Source organism: Sturnus vulgaris, chromosome 5 (assembly GCF_052056855.1).
Source record: "Sturnus vulgaris isolate bStuVul1 chromosome 5, bStuVul1.hap1, whole genome shotgun sequence".
Classification (NCBI taxonomy): Eukaryota; Metazoa; Chordata; class Aves; order Passeriformes; family Sturnidae; genus Sturnus; species Sturnus vulgaris.
The window spans coordinates 56,997,076-57,007,364 of record NC_142247.1 but is presented as its reverse complement, the minus strand read 5'-3'; the positions used below and the strand labels follow the sequence as shown (position 1 = coordinate 57,007,364).

At 39.1% G+C, this 10,289-nt stretch overlaps 1 long non-coding RNA gene across 1 annotated transcript; it reads left to right on the top strand.

The window, feature by feature from the left end:
- The first annotated feature begins 3,367 nt into the window (after positions 1-3,367).
- On the top strand, positions 3,368-8,490 carry LOC148223728 (uncharacterized). Its single transcript, XR_015804196.1, has 3 exons — positions 3,368-3,504; positions 5,537-5,670; positions 7,859-8,490. It is a non-coding gene; the product is annotated as an uncharacterized LOC148223728 (long non-coding RNA).
- The last annotated feature ends 1,799 nt before the right edge of the window (positions 8,491-10,289 follow it).

Genomic DNA, 10,289 nt, shown 5'->3' with positions numbered 1-10,289 from the left:
AAAGAAAAAGAGGCAGAAGCGAGCAAGCAGGCAAGCAAGCAGGCAAGCAAGCAAGCAAGCCGAGCTAAAACCTCTCCTAAACATAGACCATGGGGGAGGTGAGCCGGCTGATAACAAGACAAAACAAAGCTTCACTTTCAGAGTCAGTTCTGGAAGCACAGGACATAATACCAAACATAATCAGAACACACGATTGGAGATACAAACACCATAACATCACCCTAGGACAATGGTGAATTGAGATCTTGACTGCTATGTGAAATTCAGAATTCCTTTATTTATCTTCTCAATAAATAGGCATTGAAGAGAAGCAGCTTTCCAAAATTAAACCATTAAAAATGGTACCATAAGACAGTACAGAATCCAAATGTATTTGAGTTCTAAAAATAAAGCAGATAAATTAATAGAAAACTTGCAAAACAGGTTCATCAAGGTTTGTTAAACATAAAAATGTCCTAGTCACAGAATCACAGAATGGGAAAGAGAGTACAGTGACTCATCTGCTCAACTTCACTGTTCATTCAGTCTCCCAAAGCACATAGCACAGTGTTGTGTCCAGACAGTTTTTGAATATCTCCAGGGAGGGAGACTCCACATCCTCTCTGGGCAACCTGTTCCAGCACACAGTTACCCACAATGTAAAATTCTTCTTCCTGTTCAGGTAGAACTTCCTGTACATCAGTTTCTGCCCATTACCTCTTGTGCACCACTGAGCAGAACCTGGCTGGAACCATTTTCCTGACATCATCCCTTCTGATACTTGTATACATTGATGAAGTCTCCTCTCTGTCTTCTCTTCTCAAGGCAGAACAGGCCCAAATGTTTCAGCCTTTCTTTGTGAGATACTCCAGCCCTTTAGTCATCAACCTGTTTCAGGAGCTCCATATCTCTGCTGTCCTGAGGAGCCCAGAGTGGAGGACACAGCACTCCAGATGTGCTTCACCAGGACAGTGTAGGGGGGCAGGATCATCTCTTTCCTTTCCTGCCAGCAATGCTCTTCCTCTCTTCCTCATTGCTCTTCAGTGCAGCCCAGGATATCATTGACTTTCTTGGCCACAAGGACACACTGCAGGCTCATGGACAGCTTGTTGTCCACCAATAGTCCCAGGTCCTTTTCTGCAGAGCTGCTTTACATGAGGTCATCCCCCAGAAAATAAAATAATAATTAAAAAACCCCGATTCATATTGGGAGCATTTTGAAGGTATGTCTGGGAAAGTAACACTATAAAGATCCCCATTTCCCTAAATCTTGGCCGATGTAAGAGACAGGCTACAGACCAGAACAGTAAGTTTAAGTATTTGTGGGCTTTCCAATGCTCTTTAGTAATGAGAATAGTGAATAAATCAAAGTAGATCTGGGATGTAGTCCTCTGCACATCCATATGCAGAAATATATGCAGCCAAATTTGCCTGGGTGTCCACGTTAGGAATCACAATATAAAAAAGTCACTGAATTTTGGTATGAAAAGCATGAAGCTAGGTCAGATTTTAAAAACGTGAAGATGAGTGCTGGGAAGACAACTTCTGTGAAACAATGAAGTGCGTGGCTTACAAGATGTAGCATCGCCATGGGGGGAAATACCTGCACAAATAATCTTCCCACAGATCCATGGGAATTTGCTACTAGGTTGGAGTGAGGGTATAATAAAGAAACCCTTCTGCACTGTTGGGATCTCCCTCACAGAACTCTGGCTGTGGAAATCACTCTTCACTCCAGTTTTAAGATGTCACACTATTCTGCCAGCCATGGTAGAAACATAATAATGTTGGTGATACATTTCCCCCCAGATAATTTGTATCTATTGGAAAAGTAACATATATCTAATCACATATGCAGTGTGGAATGGAAGTAAAACAGACATTAATCTATTCACAGTTCATTGACTCTCTAAATGAAATTCAGACATGTGACCTCATTTGTGAAAGACAGAGAAAAAAGCCTTGAAAATCTTATTTTTAAAATTATTTTACTTGTTTAAGAAGTCTAATTTTGTATTCAAGACACTAGATTTTAGCTTTCTTTGAAACAAAGCAAAAATGACGTTTTGGTTTAATCACATCACTAATAAACGTAGGTTTTTTGCAGCCTACTGAAAAAACATAGAAGAGGTTGCTATATTTTTTACCACACTTGCCTGCTATGAACACAGTGACATATGGACTGGGATGTTTTTCTCTTGAACTACTGCCAATTTAATTAGAAAAAAAAATAAGGAGAAAATGTTGGCAAATTAAAAGAAAAGGGGGGGGGAAGGAAAAAAGAGTGAGAAATATACACTTGCAGAAGCTCAAAGAAATGCTTTGACTCCATTCTTACAAGTCACCCATTTAGAAGCTGACAGAGCATTCATATCTTGTGCAGTTAGCCCATGCTGTCCCCCATTGAAATGGAGAAGCAGGGGGCTGAGCAATTCCCACCGAAATCAACCATAGCTGATTTCAAGCTGTGAAGTCTCCTACTATTAAGACTTGCTTTGCAGATAAGGTGTAGGAAATACCAATAATCTCTGTAACCTAGCCTTTCATGAAAATCCTACAAGACTTGCTGAAACGTGCTGCTTGATTAATGCAGAACAGAATAACCTTTCTGAAAAATTCACATTTAAATAAAAAGAAAAAAGAAACAAAGAGAGGTGATGGTATGCATCAGGACTTCAACCTGGATTTAAAATCTTTGCTAAGGATTTTTTGTGTGACCTTAGGGCTTGCAGTAATTGCCCATATGCCTGCTATTATCCCGTAGGAAAGTGTAGAATCTTCTCTTCCCAAGTATCTCAGACTAGCTCATACTTTCCATGTATCATCTGACTTAGCATGAATCGACAATACATCTTATCCAATATGCCACCCTAGCTTCTCCAAAACCCTGCTGAGCTGCCTATTAACTCTGCAAAAGTCTACACTTCCACCAGCTGATGTGTGAAGAGCTGCAAAAGCTTGTGGCTACCAAGACATGGGAAGTGCTAATTTACACCTACTGACTTCCACCAAGGCTTTCAGGACATGTATTCTTCGCAAAAAAAGTTTTGGTCTGTAAGTGATCTGAGACCATGCTTACATTACTAAATCAAACACTACCAAATCAAATGCTGCATATTAGACAATCACAGACAAACCCTTTTGACACTGACTGGTGTTACTGACCCTTTATTTCTAGCTGCTAGAGGAAGAAAATACATTCTGAAAATACAGTGGGGATTGTTATCGAAACATGGCTCAATCTAATTTGTAGCAAATAAGCAGATTTTTACTAGTCACCAGGATAATCCATATTCTGTGATAAGGCTTGGTATCTTGTTGATACCTTTTCATCTTGCATACAATCTAATTAGATGACAATTATATTTCCTTCTCTATAGGATACAGTCAATGGAAACCCTGAGTCTGCAATGCTGACCTGCTTCACTGTTCCAGGGCTAAAAATATTATTTCATCCCAGAGCACTGCTCCTGCAGTGGATCATATCACACAGCACCAGAGGGAGCACCAGGACCCACTTTCCAGGTGAGGACAAAAGGCAGAATTGAATGAGACTGTGGATCTTAGAGAAACATAGGATAGAACTTAAGGGAAAATTGACTTTGATGGGACATAATCGGGGCTAAAGCTAATGAGCTGGTTTTGGAAGACTCAGTAGGCAAGAGAAAGTGCAAAGCAATATATAGCACTGCACTTGAAACTGCAGATTTGGTGGCCTAGTCACACATTGAAATGTTGCATTCTTAGCTGTAAACTGACAGTAGGAACGTAGTATTTGCTTATATTGAACAAGACATGATGATATAGCTAATTTCTACTCATAACTTGGGGGAGACAGGTGGCTTTCATCCCCCAGGGAGACAAGTATGGGAAACTGGATGCTATAACTTCTGTGTGTTTTTAACCCCGTGCTAATAATTGACCATATCTAAAAACAAAACCCTCAAAGCAAAAAATCTGATTGAGAAAGTTTGTACCTGACTGACTTTGAATACTTTCAGCTTCTTCTTTTTCTCCTGATTTTCTTCTGATTAGTTAATACAGTTCCCTGTTCCACTCACTGAATCTTATTTTTAGTGACAAGAGCTGAGGAAAACAGAGATACTTAATACCTTCTTTGCCTCAGACTTTAATAGCAAGACCACTTGTTCTGTAAGTACCCAGCCCCCTGAACTAAAGACAGGGACTGGGAGGAGAAAGAAGTCCCTGTAGGAAGAATGGTCAGCTATCTGCTACACAGCTTAGACGCACATAAGTCTATGGGGCTGGATGAGATCCACCCAAGGATACTTGAGAGAGCTGCTGAAACTGCTCACCAAGCCCCTTTCCATAATTTATCATTGATGGTAGGAAAAGTTGCTTCACAGAAGGCATAGGCTGCTCAGGTAAATGGTTGAATCACTATCCCTGGAGGTATTTAAAAGAAATGTAAATATCCAAAAATATTGCTCTTCAAAGTGGGCTGTGGTTTAATCCCAGCCAGCAACCAAGAACCATATAGACATTCACTCCCCCCCCCAGTTGAATCAGGGAGAAAATTGGAAGCATAAAAGCTAGGAACCTTGTGTGTTGAGAAAAAGAGAGTTTCTTAGGGAATGCAAAAGCCACACACTCAAACAAAACAAAAGAAAGTTCATTTACTGCTTCCAATGAGCAGACAGGTGTTCAGCCATCATCAGAAAAGCAGTGCCCCATCACACACTACACTTACTCAGGAACATAAGCACCATCATACTGTTTCTTTTTCCTCCTTCCTCCTATTTTATATAATGAGCATGATGTCATGCAGTCCCTTTGGTCAGTTTGGATAACCTGTCTCAGCTGTGTGTCCTCCCAGCCTCTCTTGCACCTCCAGGCTTCTCACCAATGCAGGAATGTGAAAAGCAGAAAAGACCTTGGTTCTGTGTAAGTCCTGCTCAACAATAACACAGACATCTCTATATTATCAACACCATGTCCAGCATTAATCCAAAACACTGTCCCATACTAGCCAGTGCACACATAAAGAAAATTAACTCTACCCCAGCCAAAACGAGCACAAAGTGTTAATGGTAGTCTAAACGGGGTGAAGTCTTTTACAAATTATCGGTGCTGACTATGTATTTCAGTATATATCTTTGTGAATGTTTCCAAATTCAAGTGCATTTAGATTCTCACTTATATTTCAACTCCTAAATTCCAATGTATTTCAATAATAAATGAGTAACATAAAGATCCTTAGGACATTTATATGACAAGACAGGTCCTTCTAGGATGCTTTAGAAGGAGGTAATACTGCTAACAAGAAGTAACACCATTACTCATCTGATGCAGTTGAAATGAATCAAAGTAATTTAAATACATTAAATAAACAAGAAATAATCAGTAAGTAACTCTCTCATGGAATTCCTGGAGTCACTATGATGAAGCATGACTTCTAGTGAGGTATATGCTCCACAGACTAAGTGCTTAATAGTGATAATTCTTCAAGCAAGAAAAGAATTAATTCTCCTGCATGCCAGGCAAGTGTTTTACAGTAACTTAAAAGCTATTTTCATTTTGCCTCTTTTCTTGACAGTGCTATATAAATCCTTTATCACATTGGAGATTAGTCTGTACCTTGATGTTAAGACACAGAAGATAGAAGAGTGGCTGTGATGGTCACTGAATCCAGTTTTTCCACATTCTGTAAGAATTCTGACTTGCTAGCTGGTAAGCTGAGGGAAGAATGCAGCATTCGTTTTTTCCTATCTGTGTTTTTACTGGAAGCAGTTGTGTTTGCTTTGTTTCATAAAGACCATGCCATCTGGTTGGTATGATCAGATGCATGGGGTCCCTCAGGGGAAGCATATGAAGGAATGCATAGTTTGTGAATCTTGATAGAACTTATATATAATACAACTCTGAAGCCTCTCAGCTTTGATGAGATGAGACAAGTTTCAGGTCCTACTCAGACTTAGAAATTGAACCAAATAGGGAATGGTGATAATGAAAAATTTGTTGAGTACTTAATGACTTTAGATATTATTGAATGCTTAGTCTGTGGGGTCTTTATAAAATGTAATAGAAGAAGGGTAGAGGAACCAGATATCAACTCATCAAAGGCACATGAACAGTAAACTTTAAACACGAATACAACAGTAAAAAAAATTCAAGATGAGATAGAGGTTTGAATAAGATTAATGTAAATTTTTTAATGGCTTCTATCACTGGATCAATAATATAAAAAAAATTGGAAACATACATATCTGTAAAGATAAGTATGTATACATTTTAAGGTACTGATATTAGTGGTAGCATTTAGAGGAACAAAGGTGGTTTTAATTGCTATTGCACTAAAATATGATAGAATTAAGTTCATAAAATGTATCTTGGGCTATTCATTTAATTAAAGCCAAGTTTTCTTATTATTCATGCTTTTAAAAAGTAATTGATTTGAATAAACCCAAAATACAGGTAATAGTAATTTAAAAAAAAATATTATCCTTCTGTTCCTGAATATTTAATGCATTTTGCAAAAATGAGAACAATTTTTACTTTCATTGGCTTTGGGGTTTTTTTTTTCTTGTTGTCTCTGTATATAAGAAATTTTTGTGAATTTAGATTTACAAGTCTGAATAAAATTACAGGTTTAGCATTAAGAATGTACAGGGTATTGCATCAATAGTGCTGCCCGAAAGTATCTAGACAGATCATGCTAAAATCTAGATTTCCAAAACTAAAGAAAGGCTTTAAATATTAAAAAAGTATCGGTAGTCGATGATACATAGTATTTGCCATTATATTTAGAATACTTTTAGTGATTTTTCTTTCTTTGGATTTTCCTATTTTAATTTTTTTTTATCTCTACATAGATATAAAATACATATTTAGTACAGGGAATTAATTTTGATAGCCAAAAGTGTTTTTGCTATTGTAAGCACATTTCTTGTGCATAAGGAGTGGGTTTATACTAGATTCTAGGCAGTTGCCGTTCTGGTCACAGTTGCATGCCTGATTTATTAGGGAAAATCTCCTATCCCATTGTTTAATTGTTGTTATGGGCCTTCTTACCCAATGGGAGCCTGTTTAGGTTGAGTCTTCATGTTGTGTTGCCCCTGAGATAAAAGCTCCTAGTTCCAGGCTGTGTTTGTCTTTCTAAGCAGGTCCTAGTGCAATCAGAACCCTGCCTTTCTCTGCTATAACTCAACAGTTATATCAATTGAATATCAAGGTTAGTGCTCATTGCCTAGGGCTGCTGCCTGTAGTACCAGGCCTCTCTGCTTCTATACCACATCTTCCTTCTCTTTAGAATTATTATCTATTGACTAGCATGATACATTGCACTGTACAACTGTGCAAAGATAAACACGAACTAAAAATAATTTAGGTGTCAGTGATATGACTGTTAGACAATAGTTATCATAGCCAAAACAAGCTAAAATCAGATTCAACCAAAACAAGCTGAGGCAAGATGTTGGATCTTGCATTGCAAGGTCAAGGAAAAGGCCTTTTCTTAGTAATGTCAGGGCCAGACAACGTGGGCTAAAGAAGTAATGGCTTGATTTGCATTCTTTGAGTGAGTTCTTCCTGTAACAGCAAATAAGTAAGAAGAAACTCACTTATTGCTGCTGGTTTACCTACCACCCACTGGAGGAAAAGATCAGGTTCAAGAACATCTGAAGAACCTGGAGGTACACAAGTCCATGGTGAGATGCATGGTAGGATAGAGTGCACATTTTGCAAGTTTTGCCAACACCACCAAGCTGCGTGGTGCAGTTGACATGCTGGGTGGAAGTGATGCCATCCAGAGAGACCCTGGCAGGCTTGAGAGGTGGGCCTATGTGAACCTTATGAAATTTGATAAGGACTGTATTGGTGCTTAGGATTACCCTAACCCAGGGCACTTGCACTTTTCCAGGGCTGCAAGTGCACATTGTAGAGAACGGATTGAGACCAGCCCTGAGGAAAAAGGCTTGGGGATGCTGGTTGGCCAGAAGGTCTGCATGACCCAACACTTGCAAGCCACAAAGCCAAACGTACCCTGAACTGCATCAAAGGAAGTGTAACCAGCAGGTCAAGGGAGGTGATTCTTCCTCCTCCTCTCTGCTCTCATGAGACCTCACCTGGAGCGATGCATCCAGCTTTGCAGCCCCCAACATGAAAAGGACATAGACCTGCTGAAAAACATTCAGAGGAGGTTCATAAAGATGATCAGAGGACTGGAGCACCTTTCCTAGGAAGGTGGACTAAGAGAGCTAGGACTGTTTTCCTGGAAAAGAGAATGCTCTAGGGAGACTATATCAGCCTTCTGGTACCTACAGGAGAGCTACAAGCAGTCTGGAGAGTGACGTTTTATGAAGGCATGTAGTGAAAGGACAAGAGGGAAAGGCTTTTAAATGAAAGAGGCTAGGTTTAGATCAAAAATAAAGAAGTTCTTTACTGTAAGAGTGACAAGGTGTTGTGTTGCATTGTTTAATGTTAATTTTCCTTCTGTGTTGATGGTTTATCCCAGTTTCGTTCCCCTAAGTTAAGTACATAATGTTTTTTCCCTTTCCCGCCTTTGCCCTAGTCAGTCATCCTAAACCCCTCGCCTTTATCTGGAACCTTCCCTGTCCCTCACCCTAAACCCTGCCCCACTGGATGTCAATCCTTTGTAGCCCCTCCCTTTGTTCTAGACGTTTCTGTGTCAAGCATTCCCTGTTGTATCCATGACTGGTTATATTGTATGTATCCCCACCCTCGGTTTGCCTTATTGGCTCAATGTTCCCCTTTCCCCGCCTTCTGTACCTCCCCCCGTTACCCGTTATTGGCCAGAGTTTTGTGCCCTCCCCTTGCTCCTCCCCCGTACTTAAGCCTGTGTAGAACCCCTCAAACTGCCTTTTGCGGTTCCCTCTCCCAACCTCCTGACCTGTTACCTCTTCCTCCAATAAATCCCTTCCCCCAGAACCGTAAAAGGTCTCTCCTGCGCCTCTTTGTCCCTCCCTGACGACTCGCCCAGGCGTAGCTGTTGCTACACCTCTTCTGCGGCTCCCGGAGTGGTGCCGGGGAGGGGCCACTCACCGACGCAGGCTTCCCGGAGCCAGCCGGTAGCCCAGGTGAGGTGGGCAGTGGGTGGAAGAAACGTCAGTTTGGCACTGCAACAGGTTGCCCAAAGTTGTGGATTCTCCCTGGAAGTGTTCAAGGCCCGGCTGGATGGTCTGTAAACAACTGGTGTAGTGGAAGGTGTCCCTGCCCATTGCATGGTAGCTGGAACTAAATGACTTTTAAAATCCTTTTTAACCCATACCATTCTATGGTTTTATGATTCTGAGTATTGTTTAAACCTATACATGCTAAATTCCCTTAAGAATGACTAATAACATTAGACCAACATTTCTAAATTTGCAATTAAATACACGTATGAACAAATAGATACATCTATTACATCTATTTCACATGGAGATCTTTCACATAGCTCTAGAAGTAAAAAATACTAATTTTCAAGCCTTACATATTTCTGCCTATATTTAGTGACATATATGAGCAAATGAATAGCCTCATTGTATGCTCAAGTGATCTTTTGACACTTCACACAAATTTGAAAATCAAGTGTAAACTTCTGAACTAAAACTTACTCTAAAAATTATATTTTATATGTAAATATTACTATGCATGATAGCAGAAGTACTACCTCTTTACATATTTATTTATTATTATTTATTATTATCCATTTATTTATTATTATTTATTACTTATTTTATATTTATGGATTCTTTATCTAATCTACTCACATCTCTTTAATTCCAGAAAAGTTTACTATTTTGCTTATCACTCTCTGACTATAATATTTCCTTGAAATACAAACCATTCTTTGATAAAAAAATATGAAAGAGGAGTAATAATTTGATGACTTAACTTGAAATACATAAGAAAAAACTTACAGTGTTGAGTTAGCACTATGCTCAGCAGAGATTAAAAGGTAAGGGATGTTTCACAGCAAGAAATATTCTGCTGTGTATCTGAAAGGTTACAAACGTGATTAACTGTGGCAGGTCTCATGTGCTCTACTCATTAATCTCACACCTGGTAATGCATTAAGGATGGCAGGAGTAAACATGATGAAAAAGTACCATTTCATAATGCCATACAATATTAAGACAAGAAAATTAAACTGGGGTTTGGGAACTTTGAAAAGGGATTATTAGTATTAGTATTAGTTGTTGTTGTTGATACTGCTGTTGTTATTAGTATTGTTATTGTGAGGATGGTGATGATGATGATTACGAAATGCTGAAGCTAAGTTTAGATTCAAAGTTATCAATATTTATGAATATTTAGGATTAAATTCTCAAAAGTATTTCTGATGACAT